General features: G+C 35.5%; 1 pseudogene; it reads left to right on the top strand.

The window, feature by feature from the left end:
- The first annotated feature begins 2,942 nt into the window (after positions 1-2,942).
- Positions 2,943-5,098, top strand: LOC116129407 (annotated as a pseudogene).
- The last annotated feature ends 12,683 nt before the right edge of the window (positions 5,099-17,781 follow it).

Below are 17,781 nucleotides of genomic sequence, written 5' to 3'. Positions count from 1 at the left end.
ACCAAAAACACCCTATGAGGCAATCAAAAACCCTCCCTTAGATCAGCTTCTTACTACTGTTGCACCCATAAAAAGCAACAATGACACACCAGACTTCTCGGCAATACAACTCCCATCTTCTTTCCTTGACAGTCAAGGAAAAACAAGAAACCTCCCGGTTCCAACTTCCAAGACCGCTCTTTGTCTACAAACTTATAGCAATAGCTATTACCCCGAGGGCAAAGGGAAATATGTCCCCTCAGACTTCGGTTTTGCATACAAAAATCACCCCTGGAAGCATTACAAATCACAACTCCCATTCTACACACCTCAACAAACACAAACTTGCTCACCCTAAAATTATGAACATCATCCAACAATCCACACAGCATTTTCAAAAAAACCATCAATATAAACAAGGATTAAGAGGCTCTATGTTCTTTCATAAGGATGCAGTCTCTACGGAGTTCCCCTTCACCACAACTTTACGCACTCTCATATTATCTTTAAATTTTAAGGAATGAAGTCACAGTCTTACCCCCCCAAAAATCTGAACTTCCAGGTTATCACTGCTCCTCCCTTTGTTTTTGAAAAGACGAAAATTGCGCTCTAACCAAATAAAATACACAACAGCACCAAGTATTATTCAAAAGTACTTTTATAACGGAAGAAATTATAAATTGTAGAACAGGGAAAATAAATCAACCTATAAAAGTAAATAAAAATATACGAGAATGGGAAGTTTTTGTCATTGATGAACCCGGTTTAGTATTAGTCACCGACTACGATTGAGCTTCAGTATCTATTTGAACTTGTAACAAAATATTTAACCTTCGATCACAAACACTAGATTGTATTTCAATATTTCAAAGTAATAAAAAATAAAAAATAAAACAAAAATGTGATGGGAAGCACAGACACGAATTAATGGAGATATCTATTTATTCAAAACAATAAATTTAACCAAGTATACATTATGTAACAACTCTCTTTAAAAAAACAAAAATTCAAAATTAATTCCTCTAATTTGTTAATCTCTGAATCCAGACTTTCTTCAACGTTCCGATCCCCTTATCAGTAATTTGAGGAATTTGCTGATATGGATATTGCCAATGTTTCGGCTTATTTAGATTTTGCGTACATATTCTGTTTGCAAATTCACTACCCAATGGAATGCACATAGATCCATATCTGTTCAAAGAACAATGACCTATTCTCCCAGCTTTCGACTTCATCCCATTTCCGTTGTGAACGATCAGACCTTAATGTTAAAGTTCAGGTTGCTAAGTAAACAATTTTCGAAATCATGAAGGTGGTTTGTAAAGGAAAGATCGATACTTGACAAAAGTTTGCAATTTTGGAAACCTTAAAGGTTGTTTCTAAAATTTGTCTAAACATTTCTCTTACTTTGGAAAAACGACTCACAAAAACAGTCTTCATACATGGCTTTGAGATCCCTATTTCCTTCGTCTTCAATCTCTCAAAACCCATCTCTGAACGGTAATATTTCATCTTTGTTAGCTCACTTACACAACCTCACAACTTCAAGCTCCAAAAATGAAGTTTTGTATTCTTTCGAAAACCCCTTGAACGATCCTCGCTTGCTAAATTCCTCAAAGAAAATTGTCGATCAGGTAACTTTACTCTGAATGAAGCATTGTACTATTTTGATTACATGATTAATTCGCAGCCCATTTCTCCAAATTCATCATTCAACATATTGTTTAGTGCATTAGCTAAGAAGAAGCATTATTATGAAGTGATTTCGCTTTATAAGTGGTTGAATTCAACTGGGTTGTCTCCAGATTTTATGTCTTTGAAGATTTTGATAAACTGCTTGTGTAATATTGCTAGGGTTTACGATGGTTATGCGGTTTTTGGGGGATTTTGAAGTTGGGTTTTAGCCCAGATGCTGCGACATTTACTTGTTTGATTAAAGGTCTGTGTGTAGAGAGAAAGATTATGGAGTCGATGGCGTTGTTTTAGAAAATGGTTGTTGTTGGTTGTAGGCAAAACCAAGATTCGACATTTGATTATTATATGCTTAATGTCCCTAATAGCCGTTCAATTAGAATATAATTAATTAAATAAAATAACATTATCCAAATCAAAGACCATTTTCTTACCATATTTGTTATAATTATAACAATAATAATTTTATTGTCACCATATTTTAGTTATAATAATAATGTTTTTAGTTATTAATTTTAAAATAATGTTTTTAGTTATGAATTATGAAAAACAATTCTACTAACATTTTCTTTTCTTTTGGTAAATCTCGATGGAATGAAGAGAAATTTATTAAATAATGAAAGAAGAATGGCACCCAGAAAAGGCAATAGAATAAGCCTTACTCCTCTAAGAAATCTGAATGTATAAAATAACTACAAATGCATGAAGAACAACTATTGGAAAGTTATCCAGTGATAAAAAACCATTCTTTTAATAGTATTTTTATATTCATAGAAATATTAATCTACAGAATTTATATTTGGTTATATTTTAAAATTAGAAAAGTATATTGAGATAGAATTTATTTTTTAAGTTTTAATATTAGAAAAGTATATTGAAAGATCAATAGACCTTAGTATATAATTTCAGAGCATTTTCCACATCGGCTTTGAGCACATTCCAATCCAGTTTGGAACAATTGGTAGAGTTGATTGATGCTCCCCTCAATAGAGGTACATGTAATGCCTCTACTGATGTGCAGTTCTTGGCTTCCAGTATATAAAGCCTTGGAAGCTCTGGCAAGGATTGAAGACCCTGGCAATAGCTTACGTCCAACTTATCCACATTAGAAAGCTCTTTGATGCTTGATTGTATGAACTCAAAATTGTTTCCACCAAGAGATAATGTTCTTAGAGTGGATTATTGGCCGAGATTGTCAGGTAAATTTGTGATTTGACAATCAGATAGATCTAGAGACCACAGAGAGTTCAAACCTGATAAAATTTAAATGAAATGGTGATATCATTGACTCACATTCATTCCCTTTGGTGATTCCTTCTGAGCTTGAACTTTCTGCCAAGGGTGCTTATGATTCTGAAATTATGTATACTCCTGATGATGTGAAGGAGATTGTTGAATTTGGCTTGTCTCATGGTGTCAGGGTTGTCCCAGAAATTGACTCCCCAGGTGAGCTTCTTTTATGAGCTTGATACAACAATAATGTTGTTGGATCAGTAACAATTATGAGTTAGATTTGATATTATTGGTGTTTTCGTTGCAAGTTTGATGTTTAATGTTGCAGTACTGGTGGTCTTCGGTAACCCTTGTGTTTTTTCATGTTAAATTTGGAAATATGACTTGTCTGATTGATTGATATGACAATTTTCATATTATAACTAATCTGATAGCATTATCAGACTAGCAACTTTTAAGTCATATTTGATATTATTCGTGTTTTGTTACCAGTTTAATGTTCAATGTTGCGTTACTGCTCGGTTTTGGTAACCCTTGTGTTTTTTCTTGTTAAATTCGTAGCTAGATATGACTTGTTGATTGATTATGTTATAGCTGATCTAATAACGTTATCGGACTATCAATATTCAAGTCATATTCGATATTATTCGTATTTTATCATCAGTTTAATGTTTAATGTTGCATTACTATGGGCTTTTGGTAAACCTTGTGTGTTTTCATGTTTAATTAGTAGGGAAATATGACAACTTTCATGTTATAACTGATGTGATAACATTATTGAACTAGGAGCGTTGACACGAGTATAGATGAAATAATTGCGGAGTCATTCTGAATATGAGAATTTTCATGTTATAAGTAATCTGATCAGTAACAATTATAAGTCAGATTTGTTTCATTACCAGTTTGATGTTTAATGTTCCATAACTAATGTGATTTGATGGTTTCTAATTTTGTAGCATTTCTTTACTGCTGGGTTTTGGTAGCCCTAGTGTTGTTTCATGTTGAATTCATAATGAAATATGACTTGTTTAATTAATTTATATGATGATTTTCATGTTATAACTAATCTGATAATGTTACTGGACTATGAGCGTTGACACAGGTATCAATGAAATGATTGCAAAATTGTTTTGATATGAGAATTTTGTATTGGTATAAGTGTTTGATGAAATGACAATGGAATTGGTCTGTAATTTCAGGCCACACAGGAGCTTACCCAGAAATTGTTACACGTGCAAACATGTTTTGGTGGCCAGCAGGAAGTGATTGGCTCTACAGGCTTGCAGCAGAACCAGTTGAATCCGAAGACTTATGAAGTTCTGAAAAATGTAATTGCTGATGTAGTCAAGCTATTTCCAGAACCATTCTACCATGGTGGAGCTGATAGATTGTTCCCGGTTGCTGGAAAGCTGATCCCACCATCCAATCCTTCCTTTTGAATGGTGAAATGCTCAGTCAAGCCCTCGAAAAATTTGTCAACTCGACCTTCCCATTCATTGTGTCCCTCAATCGCACGGTGGTCTATTGGGAAGATGTTATCTTGGATGACTTAATCAAGTTGAACACCTCATGTCTTCCACCTGAACATTACAATTTTACAAACATGGGAAAATGGCCCGAACAACACAAAAAAGCTCATTGATGCTGGTTATAGAGTCATTGTTTCATCCGCAGAGTTCTATTAACTGGATTGTGGTCACGGTGACTTTGTTGGGAACAACAGCCAGTATAATCAGCCTCCAGGTAGTGACCAAGGCAACGAGGGATCATGTTGTGGACCCTTTAAAACTTGGCAAACAATATATAATTACTATGTAACACATGGGTTGAGTGAGGAGGAAGCGAAGCTAATGCGGGGAGGAGAAGTGGCACTGTGGTCAGAGCAGGCAGATCCAGCAGTGCTGGATGCAAGGCTTTGGCCAAGGTCTTCTGCAATGGCTGAAGCATTGTGGTCAGGAAACAAAAATGAGAGCAGAGGCGACAGATCGTTTGAATGCATGGCGGTACAGAATGGTAGGAAGAGGGATTGCCGCTGAGCCAATTCAACCTCGTTGGCGTGTAAGAAATCCTGGAATGTGCAACACAGTTCATCCAATTTAGTTTATATATATGCTTCTTGTGTGAGCTCTTTTTTTCACTTTATACGGTACAGAATCGTAACTGATTTCACATGCAAGTTTATTAATTATTCAAAGGAAGAAAGTATATGAAAGTTTCTCATTTGTTGGTTTCTTTCAGAGTACGTACTCCATTTCTTTTGTATGAAAATATAAATATCACTAGCTGAAACCAAAACTCTATTTATTGAGCTAAACTCAAGTCTCTAACCCTGGGAGCAGCCTGCAGAAATCGAGGCGAACGCGAGTAGCATCAAGTTCTTGCATCCATGAATCCACCAGATTCTCTGTTGCTTTACAAATTGCCCTGTCTCTGAAGTTTAATTACGGCTTACAATGAATTCCAAAGTCCTCAATTACCACTTGCTTGACTGAAAAATATGTCTTTATTGAGCATTATTCTATAGCAGCCATCTGGGATAGTTCAGAAATCCATGAATATAAGCACACATCGGGTCAAACGCTAGTAGCGTCGGGTTTTTCCTTCTTCCATCCATGATGTGCAAAATTCTCTGTTGTTTCTGCACCACAAATTGTCATATCTTCAATATATCAGCTCAATAGCTTAGAAGTTATCAGATTGCAGGCAGCTAGTCCAGTTAGTATTTGAAGCTTACAATCTTGCACAGTTTTATAGCTCACAAATGGCCTGCCACTTTGATCAAATACCTCATTAAGCCAGCTCCGAACTCTACTCTCTGGTGATCAAGAAGTCAGAAAGCTGTCACTATAATGGGGTGTTTTGTTTAAGCTCATAAGTTGGTCAAACTAGTTTATAAGCTCTAAAATTAAGTTGACATTTTATTTATAATTTTTTTGAGCTTATAAGTTAAGTTTATAAAAAAAAAAAAAAAAAAAGTTGGGGGGAGGTACTTTTTTTTTTGGGGAGGGGGGGGAGAGGTACTATTTTTTTTTTAGTTTGACCACATGATATTACCACATTATCCTTGTTTAATTTTAAAATTCCATATTATATCTTTGTTTAATGTAATACCATTTTTAGTCATTTTATAATAAAATGTACTTATAAGCCACATTTTACCAAACACGTCAACTACTTATCAGTCACTTATAAGTACTTTAATCAAACACGTAATTGCTTAAAATTTCAAATGCTTATAAGCACTTGCTAATTTTCGTAAGCTCAGAAAAACATCCCTTAATTTTGGGTTTTGCTTTGGTACAACACTCTAACAATAAGCTAACGTGAAACTTGTAAATTTATGAAATAAAACTTGCAACTCGAGAATGTAAAATTTTTAATATACATTTTTACGTTGTTGTATTATAACCACAACCCTTTGATCATGGGTGAAAAGAGCTTTAAAATTGATGAAATTTAGAAGAAGGCAATTCTTATGCTACAATTTAGGAATCAGCTTAAATATTATCAAGCCAAAAGTATTTTGCAAGTAAGAAGTTTGAGTAAAATTGGCGTATGTATGCTTTATTTGGTAAACTTTTTTCCCAAAAAAGTGACGTAGTATAATGGAAACTTGTAATTTCACATGTTTATGAGGGGTAAATTTGTAAATAATGCTATCTTATAAACTCGATATACACCTCGATTTGACATATAAAGTTATTACAAAAAGGCCCAATGACATCCTCCCACCCAAAGTTTGCCCTAAAGAAAATTTACTACCCTAAAAGTTTCAAAAGGACAATAAATAATGCTATGTGCACTAACAAAAAACCATACAACCCAAGTACTAACTAACGTGGCAGACCTCTCTTATTGTCACGTCAGTTCCCCCAAAAAACTAAATTTTTTTTTTTTAAATTTCAACTGTTAGTACTTGGATTAGTACAAATTGGTTAGTGCACATAGCATTACTCAAAGACAATTACCCACTTTTCGTTAATATTTGTCAGTTAAGTTTAACAAAAGAAAGATAAGATGATAAATTAAAAAATTGTCAAGGGTAATTAGGTCACCTTATCTCCTCTGTAAAACAAAACCCTACTCCCATCTTCTTCTCATCTCCCCTCCTCCCATCTTCATCTTCTTCATCTTTTGGTCAAAATAAAGGAACGACGGTGAAGCGACGATGGCATGAAGACAGACACAGTGACTGCGAAAGGAAATAATGCAGTAACAAAATATTTCCTACTTGAATGAATTTGTGAGAAGCAAAACCTTGAGTAAATATGCCAGCAAAGCACCAAAATTGCAGTCTGTATAACTCCATACTCAAACATTAAAATAAAAAACCAACCGTCCAGATTGAAGAACCAAATGTCCTCTACGTTTTGACCAAAACTTAGTTAGATCAGACTAGAGATGACCTTCTGATCATCAGGTTGAAGAAGGATAGACGGACCAAAATTCTGCAACTTAAACTCTTTGATTTGACTGTCTTTCTAGAGGTAAAACTCTACAAAAATAACGGCTATCACGAAACTGATAGTTGGATGTGAAAATCTTCTTGTCAACAAGAACGCTTTGAAATTTGAACAAAAACGGAGCAAGATTCACAGTTGGATTGTCGCTAGAATAACCTAGTGCAGCTACCTCTCTCTCACTTCTGCAGATTTATATTTATGTGAACAGTACCCTAAATTCTCACTATTCACCCACTCAAAAGTCAACAAACACAAGCTGCTTCTTTTTTTTTTTTCATTTTTTTTTTTGGCCATCCTCCACATGAGGGAAACCCAAGCCCAACAAATCTCCCACTTTCCTGACTATTTGGGGAAATGGACCATACCAGTGATAGTGCGACAAACTTTAATTTTCTCCCTTACTAAAGCCTTTTGTCAACATATCTGAGCAATTGTCATCTGTATGGATTTTCTCAAGTTTAAACAGGCTACTATCGGAAAGAGTATCCCTTATCAAATGATACCTTACATCAATATGTTTACATCTCGAATGGAATGTAGAATTCTTCACAAGATGAATAACACTTCAGTTGTCGCAAAACAAAACATACCATTTTTGCTTAAAACCAAGCTCTCTCATGAACTTCTTCATCCATAGCAACTCCTTGCAAGCTTCCGTTATCGCAATAAATTATGCTTTTGTCATAGAAAGTGAACACACTTTTGTAATCTTGACTACCAAGAAATGGCTCCACCAGCAAAAGTAACCATATAACCAAAAGTAGACTTATGAGAATCCATGTCTCCAGACATGTTAGCATTTGTGTAGCCAACCAAAATTGGTTTACCACTTCCAAAATAAAGTCTAAACTTGGAAGTGCCTCAAAGATACTTCATAAAGACTTCACTGCATCCCAATGCTCTTTCCCTGGATTTGAAAAAAATCTGCTGACAACCCCAGCTACATAGGCTAAATCTGGTCTCGTACACACCATTGCATACATCAAGCTTCCTACAGCTGATGCATAAGGAACTCTTTTCATTTCCTCCTTCTGACCATCTGTAAAAGGGCTTGGCTTTGCACTTAGCTTGAAATGAGTACCTAGAGGAGAACTCACCGCTTTGGCATTACCCATGTTGAACCTTTCAAGCACTTTTTCAATATACTACTCATGTAACATATACAATTTCTTCTCTTTTCTATCTTGACAAATTCGAATGCCAAGAATTTTCTTTACTTGCCCTAAGTCCTTCATAGTAAATGACTTACTCAACTGCTTCTTTCATCAATCTTAGATGAGTTCTTGCCAACTATCAACATAGAGCAATAAAATAATAAAATCATCATCAGAGAATTTTTGTCCAAATACACGATGATCAGAAGTAGCCTTCTTGTAACCATGCTCTCCCATAATTGACTCAAACTTCTTATACCATTGTCTAGGTGCTTGCTTCAAACTGTAGAGGCTTTTCTTTAAATGACAGACATAGTCTTCTTTTCCTTGAACCTGGAAACCCTCTGGTTATTCCATGTAAATCTCTTCGCCCAAATCACCATGAAGAAAGGCAGTTTTCACATCCATCTACTCAACCTTTAAGTCCAGGCTAGCCGCTAAGCCTAGAACCACACGTATAGAAGATAATTTCACAATAGGAGAGTAAATCTCATCAAAGTCAACGCCTTTTCTCTGACTGAATCGCTTGACAACGAATCTGGCTTTGTACTGTGGTAGTGAAGTATGTTCTTCTTGCTTCACCATGTAGACCCACTTGTTTTTCAAAGTTGTCTTACCCTTAGGCAACTTTAACAACTCAAAGGTGTGATTGTCATGCAATGATGATAAGTGTTCAATAATTGATATTTTCAATTCCTTTATATCAATATTTGTGATATATTTTTTGATTAATTGAGCTGATTAATATATTTTTTGAATTAGGAAAGGAATGGAGGCAAGCGAATGAAAGTGGAGCATAATATGCAGTTTTCAGACATTGGCAAATTAGACCTATGAAGGTTCAGTGGAGACTTTGACAATCTTAGAGTTCCAGAATGAGAAAGAGGTATTCTTGAGGTTTGAAGTAGACGTCCTGAGCTTTTTAAATTGGGCTTGCACGTTTTAATCCTAGTATATTTGAGTATTCAAAGTTTACATCGAAGTCAGAAGATCCAATCCCATTACAGCTTGGGCGCCAATTAGTAATTGGGCTATAACTTGAGTTCTAGAAGTCCAATTAAGATGCTTGAAGATTCTCTGGAAAGCTTATAACTAAGGCTACAACTTTCATGAAGAGCCTAGGCCCAAATTCAGTTTTTTTTTTTTTTTGACCTGAAGTCAGCTCATAATTTCCAGCCGAAAATTACCCAGCTTGTTTTGGAAAGAGTAGGACTCAATGCCAACAATTTAGGAATTTGGGTTGTAAACCTTTTGGGAGGCTGTACATAGGTTTTTAGGGTTATTTGAAGGGGCTATAAATAGAACATTAGGTTATTGAGGAAGAAGAAACACACACACAAGAGATTTTATTCAAAAACACTTGTTATGAATTTACGACGTTTGGCTAAACTCTTTCAATTCAGTTTAAGGGAATTTCAATTCCTAACACATATTAATGGTATAATTGATAAAGTAATGTAATTTCTTACCTTTCTATGGATTTGATTTATGTTATTCTATTTTAATGGAATATATGATATTTGATTCGTTTAATTTACTTCAAACCGACTAGATTGATAGAATTGATATCGATTGCTAGAATTAGGGATTGTGTTACGTAATTGATCTTTTCCTAATCACACAGTAGCAATTTCTAATAGAAGATTATGGATAAACTTTCTATTTTATTACTTGAATAACAAAACCTAAATTTAATAATCCGAGCTTGTGAGATTGTTGCTTAGATTAACTTATTTTATTGGAACTTAAAGCAACCATTACATTAAATCTAGAGAGCTTGTTCTAAGTTGTCTTTAATTGTTAGAGACTATTGAAGAGCATGGTTCATTTGTCAGAATTAAGGGGAATTTTGGGTAGTAGAGCTTGTTACTTTCTAGGGTTGATACTTCCATGAAAGGGTAGGATTGCGTTGCAATTGAGAATATACATTGATTGTGTGAGGATGAGATTGAACAGAGAATTGAAGTTGTTTTTATGTTGATTTTCATTTATAATTTTGTTTTGGCAATTAATTAGTTTCGTTGATTTTACAAACTCCCCAGTTTATATTTTGGTTATTTAGGTTAGTTTGGTTATTTAGGATTTAATTTTAAACAGTTGGAATTTAGATTCAACTACTTCCCTATGGGATCAACCTTTACTCACACTATCTACTGATTAATAATTAGGAGTAAGGTTTATTAATTTTGTAGTGTTGATGACACGCTGTCAAATGATTGCATGTCATCTTCCATAGCATCAACCCAATTTACCTTGTTTTCATCTTCCATTGCTTTTGCATAACATTGAGACTCTTTCCCGTCAGCCAATAATACATACTCATTTGTAGAATACCATGTGGAAGGACGTTGGTCTCTAGTAGACCTCGTGAGTGAAATTTCTAGTTTTGGAAGCTGATCAATAGTCTAATAATCTGTCTTAACCTGCACAGGAGCATCTGCATCATCTAAATCCTACTGGTCATCCTGAACATCATGTGCAATATTTGTTGGCAAATCCGTGAAAGGTACTAAATCCAAGTCAATCAAACCATCACTACACTAAGGCACTACTTTCTCTGTTTTTCAACATCTTGTATAGTTTGATCTTCCATAAACACAACATCGCGACTTTTTACTAGTTTCTTCTCAACTGGATCGTACAACTTATAGTCAAATTCATCCAAACCATAACCTATAAAGATGCACTGTCGAGTCTTCATATCAAGCTTAGACCTCTCATCTCATAAGAAACATCTTTGCCACTCCAAACTCTCTCGGTACATTAGATTGAAGAGTGACGCAATCTGTGAGATTAAGAACATGTATGGTTGTACTTAAAGCTCCACCCCAAAAGGATCCTAGCAATTGCGCCTGTGAAAGCAAGCATCTCACCCTTTCAACTAGTGTTCTATTCATCTTCCCAGCTAACCCATTCAACTATGGAGTCTTGGGTGGTGTCTTTTGATGCCAAATGCCATGTTGTCTATAATATTCATCAAACAGACCCAAATACTCTCCCCTATTATCTGTTCTAATGCACTTCAAATTCTTCTAGTTTGTCATCAACCAAAGCCTGAAATTATTTAAATACATCCAACATTTGATCTTTTGTTTTCAATGTATAAACCCATGACTTTCTTGAATGATCATCTATGAAGGTCACAAAGTAAGGAGCACCACCAAGTGTTTTCGTCTTCATAGGTCCACAAACATCAGAATGTACCAAATCAAGAATACTTTGTTTTCTTGAAGCAGGGGAACTCTTGAAGGAAACTCTATTCTATTTACTAGCCAAGCAATGAATACATCTTTTCAAATTTGCACTTTTCATTCCAGACAAAGGATTTTTTTTTTTTAGCCAATATTGCCAAGCCTTTTTCACTTATGTGGTCAAGTCTCTTATGCCACAAGTCTACTGTAAAGTCATCCTCCATTGCATTAATAATGTATTTGGAAAGTCTTGCTTGCAGTATGTATAAAATAGAAAGCTTCTTGCCTTGAGCCACAACCATGGCACCCCTAGTGAGCTTCCATTGATCATCACTAAAAGTATTGCAATAGCCCTCATCATCAAATCTGCTCGTAGAAATCAGATTCAGACGAATGTCAGAAATATGCTTCACATCTCTGAGGAGTAGACTACTGCCATTATCCATTTCTAAACGCACATCTCCAATACCAATGACCTATGCCAAACCATCATTTCCGATCTTTATTGTCCCAAAGTCGCTTGTAGCATAGCAAGTAAAGAGATCCTTTCTAGATGTAGCGTGAATAGAAGCACCACTATCAATTACTCAACTTGTCTCTTAGCTTGTAACATTTACAACATCATCATCATAGAGAATAAAGAAATCTTCAGAAGTAACAGTAGCAACTTGATCATTATGCTTACCGTCATCATTTTTCTCATGCTTGCTATTTTTAGGTTTGTTCTTCCTTTTCCATTTATAGCAACATTTCTTGATAAGCCCAGTTTTACTATAGTAGTGACATTTAAGATTCTTGCTCTTGCTACCACAGTACCATTGAATTTGATTTACTCTTGACATATTCCATTGTGACAATACCATTAGGAGTAGAAGTTTCCAAGGATAGAAGGAAATTTTCCCAAGAGTCAGGTAGAGTATTAAGCAACCAAAGTCCTTGAATATGCTCATCAAACTTTATACCCATACCAGACAATTGATCAAAGCAGCCTTGGAATTCATTTAATTGATCAAAAATATAACTCCCTTCCTTGTATCTCAAATTCATAGCATGCTTAAGCAGGAACAATTTGTTATTTCCTGTTTTTTAAGCATATAAGGTCTCAAGTTTATTCCACAAAGTCCTAGCATGAGTCTTTTTAGCAATATGATTTAGAACATTGTCTCTCACCCCTTGCCTAATATAGTCACACACTTGTTGGTGCTTAAACTCCTATTTTTCGTCACTTTTAAAATTAGGTTTTTTCGAAGCAAACACCAACAAGTGTAGCTTTTTCAGAATAGAAGATCTTTCATTTTCCCTTTCCACTTATGATAATTTGTTCCATTCAAACAAACCATTTTACTCAAGTTTGCCTNTCTCTTATGCCACAAGTCTACTGTAAAGTCATCCTCTATTGCATTAATAATGTATTTGGAAAGTTTTACTTGCAGTATGTATAAAGTAGAAAGCTTCTTGCCTTGAGCCACAACCATGGCACCCCTAGTGAGCTTCCATTGATCATCACTAAAAGTATTGCAATAGCCCTCATCATCAAATCTGCTCGTAGAAATCAGATTCAGACGAATGTCAGAAATATGCTTCACATCTCTGAGGAGTAAACTACTGCCATTATCCATTTCTAAATGCACATCTCCAATACCAATGACCTATGCCAAACCATCATTTTCGATCTTTATTGTCCCAAATTCGCTTGCAGCATAGCAAGTAAAGAGATCCTTTCTAGATGTAGCGTGAATAGAAGCACCACTATCAATTACCCAACTTGTCTCTTGGCTTGTAACATTTACAACATCATCATCATAGAGAATAAAGAAATCTTCAGAAGTAACAGTAGCAACTTGATCATTATGCTTACCATCATCATTTTTCTCATGCTTGCTATTTTTAGGTTTGTTCTTCCTTTTCCATTTATAGCAACAGTTTTACCATAGTAGTGACATTTAAGATTCTTGTTCTTGCTACCACAGTACCATTGAATTTGATTTACTCTTGACATATTCCATTGTGACAATACCATTAGAGTAGAAGTTTTCAAGGATAGAAGGAAATTTTCCCAAGAGTCAGGTAGAGTATTAAGTAATCAAAGTCCTTGAATATGCTCATCCAACTTTACACCCATACCAGACAATTGATCAAAGCAGCCTTGGAATTCATTAAAGTGATCAAAAATAGAACTCCATTCCTTGTATCTCAAATTCATAGCATGCTTAAGCAGGAACAATTTGTTATTTCCTGTTTTTTAAGCATATAAGGTCTCAAGTTTATTTCACAAAGTCCTAGCATGAGTCTTTTTAGCAATATGATTTAGAACATTGTCTCTCACCCCTTGCCTAATATAGTCACACACTTGTTGGTGCTTAAACTCCTATTTTTCGTCACTTTTAAAATTAGGTTTTTTCGAAGCAAACACCAACAAGTGTAGCTTTTTCAGAATAGAAGATCTTTCATTTTCCCTTTCCACTTATGATAATTTGTTCCATTCAAACAAACCATTTTACTCAAGTTTGCTTCCATTATTTAAACAATCTACTCACTCTATACCACTTTGAAAAGAAATAATGCACTAATAAAATATTTCCTACTTGAATGAATATTTAAGGAGCAAAACCTTGAGCAAATATGGCAACAAAGCACCTGAACTGTAGACCGTATAACTCTAGACTCAATAGTTAAAATCGCAAACCAACTATCCAGATTGAAGAGCCAAACATCATTTGTGTTCTATCAAAAAATTAGGTTGATCAAACTAGAGATGACCTTCTGATTATCCGGTTGAAGATGGACAAACTGATTAAAATTCTGCAACTCAAACTCTTTGATTTGGTTGTCTTTCTAGACGTAAAACTCCACAAAAATAATGACTATCACAAAACTGACTATTGGATGTGGAGATCTTGTTGTCAACAACAACACTCTGAAATTTGAGTAAAAAATGAGCAAGATTCACCGTTGGATCGTTGCCAAAGTAACCTAGTACAACTACCTCTCTCACTTTTGCAGATTTTTATTTCTGCGAATAGTACCCTAATTTCTCACTATTCACCCACTCAAAAGTCAATGAACACAAGTTGCTTCTTCTTTGTCATTTTTTTTTTTTTTTTTTGGGCTTTAGGATTTTGGGCCATCCTCCATATGAGGGTAACCCAAGCCTAACAAGCTAAAGATTGTGATACGACAGTCACATGATCGATCAATCCACATGGCCTGAATCGCGATTAGTTGGATGCAATTCAGGGCCATAACTTCTTCACTTCAACCTCATTTGTCGTCGATGGTTTTTGCCACTTTTCTGACGTCCAACCGCAGCCACCACTTTCCTTAGTCTCTCAATTATTTTTCAAAACCAAACTTTACCTTCTAGATTTTAGTTTATTTTGGGAGGTGATTATTGTTTATCTAGTTTGACTTGTTTAGTTTTGTGATGAAATTTGGGGGTTTCATTACGATGATTTCGTTTGTCTTTTTTTTTTTTTTTTTTTTTTTTAATAAGTTTTATAATTTGGGCATTGCAGAAAAGGGAAATCTCTTTGATTTGTTGGTTTTTCAAGGGTTTTAAAATCTGACTGTGGGAGAAAGGGTCCTCAATCTATCAGGAAATGAACCTTGCCAATCGGTATTTCAGTCTTTGTAGAGATGAGGATGAGGCTTTTTTTAAGCAACGGTCTCGTATTTAGTGTTTGAACTTAGGGGATCATAATACTAAGTTCTTTCATGAGTCGTTGGTTCATAGGTAGGTTCGAAATTGCATCCACGGTTTGACTGATAAGGATGGTACTTATATTATTGACCGTCAAGATTTTGGGCAATTGGTGGTGAGGTTTTTTCTGGGACTTCTTTCTGCCCCTTCTCGACCTCAGATTGAAGAGGCTTCCAAGTACTTTTTTGGTCACATTTCTTCTGATATGATATCCCTTTTGACTGCTTCTGTCACAGATGATGAGATTAGGATTACTTTATTTTTTATCTCATGTGATAAAGGTCCTAGTCTGGATGGATATACTTCTCTGTTTTGTAGGAGGACATGGGATATTATTGGTACTAATTTCAGAGATGCGGTGAGCTATTTCTTTGCTACCAATGAGATGCCTAGATGTATTAATGCTATTAAGATTGCTTTGGTTCCCAAGGTGGAGTGTCTGAGTCGTATGACTGACTTTGTACTGATATATTGTTGTAGTGTACTATACAAGTGCATTACTAAGGTGATTGTGAATCGATTTAAAGTAGTTCTTCCAGATGTTATTGGGGTTTCTCAATCGGCTTTTGTCCCAAGGTAGCAGATCTCTAATAATATTTTGCTAACTCAAGAGCTTTTGCGAAATTATTATGTTGGGGGTACTTCACCTCGATGTGCCCTTAAAGTTGATATTCGAAAAGCTTTTGATACTATGAGTTAGAATTTCATCTCGCTAGGGTTGTGCATTGTTGGGATTCTTGAGCGTATGGTGAGGTGGATAATGACATGTATTACTACATCGTATTTCTCTGTTGCCCTGAACGGAGAGCTTCATGGTTTTTTTCAGTCCTCTTGTGGTGTTCAGTAAGGTGATCATCCTTCTCCTTACTTATTTGTTTTGGCTATGGATGGGTTGGTTGGTATTCTTCAGGAAACCTCTTAGAGCCTTGGGTTCCATTACCATTAGAGATGTAGATGGGTAGTTGTTACTCATTTGTGTTTTGCAGATGATTTGATGGTGTTTTGTCGTGCAAATGTTTCCTCTGTTAGTCTGATCAAATCGGCATTGGATTCTTTTGGTAAGGTTTTCGATTTGGTGACTAATTCAAAGAAGAGCCAGTTGTTTCTTTTTGGAGTTATAAAGGTTGCTGTCTATTTTGGGATTCCATTTGGGGGTGTTACCAACCAAATATTTGGGGTTTCCTTTGATCTTTACTCGGCTTTGGCATTCTGATTGTGGGCCTTTGTTGGAGCAGATTTTGTCCTAGATTAGGTTATGGACTTCAGCATCTTTGACCTATGTAGGCCAACTTCAGTTGATCAAGTCGATACTTTTCTCCATACATGTTTACTCATTTGTGTTTAGCAAATGATTTGATGGTGTTTTGTCATGCAAATGTTTCCTCTGTTATTTTAATCAAATTGGTTTTGGATTCTTTTGTTAAGGTTTTCGGTTTGGTCACTAATTCAGAGAAGAGCTAGTTGTTTCTTTCTAGAGTTACAAAGGAGGAGAGAGTTGGGCTGTAGTCTATTTTAGGATTCCATTTAGGGGTGTTACCAATAAGATATTTGGGATTTCCTTTGATCTCTACTCAACTTCAGCATTCTGATTGTAGGCCTTTGTTTGAGCGGATTTTGTCCTGGATCAGGTTATGGACTTCGACATCTTTGACCTATGTAGGGCGACTTCAGTTGATCAAGTCGATGCTTTTCTCCATTCATGTTTATTGGTCTTCCATGTTTCTTCTTTTGGCAGCTATTGATAGACGAATTGAGAGTATTTTGACATCTTTTCTTTGGAAGGGTACTTCTCTTTCCTCTTTGGGTGCCAAGGTTGCATGGTCTTCTGTTTGCTATCTGTTGAGAGAGGGTGGTTTAGGGATTAAGAGGATTCACGATTGGAATATGGTTGATATTCTTAAGCATGTCTAGAAACTACTTACTAATAGTTCTTCTATTTGGTTCTCTTAGGTTTGTTTGGTTTTGCTCCATGGACGGTCATTCTGGTAGATTCGAGTTACCTTTCGGGCTATATGGTCTTGAAGGAAGATCCTACTTAGTAGGGATTGGTGTCAAGGTCTTATAGTGACATGTATCGGTGATGGTAGAGACACTTCTTTATGGCAGGATTATTGGTTGTCATGGGGGCCTTTATGTGGTTTGTTTCCTTTTAGGATTTTGACTTCTACGAGTTTGTCATGGGATGCTCAGGTTTAGAATATTATTCAAGATTGGTTATGGGATTTTCCTTTGGGTATTGCTGATCTTCAGCATATCTGAGACTATATTATAGTGCAACCTTCATTGGGTCTTCCTGATCATTTAGTGTGGAAGGGTCACTCGTTTAGCAGATTCTCTATTGATTCAGCTTGGAATGTGTTACGGGACAA

The sequence above is a fragment of the Pistacia vera genome, unplaced genomic scaffold (genome assembly GCF_008641045.1).
Source record: "Pistacia vera cultivar Batoury unplaced genomic scaffold, PisVer_v2 Contig211, whole genome shotgun sequence".
Classification (NCBI taxonomy): domain Eukaryota; kingdom Viridiplantae; phylum Streptophyta; class Magnoliopsida; order Sapindales; family Anacardiaceae; genus Pistacia; species Pistacia vera.
Note: the sequence above shows the minus strand (reverse complement) of the source record. Positions and strands in the feature narration are given on the sequence as shown.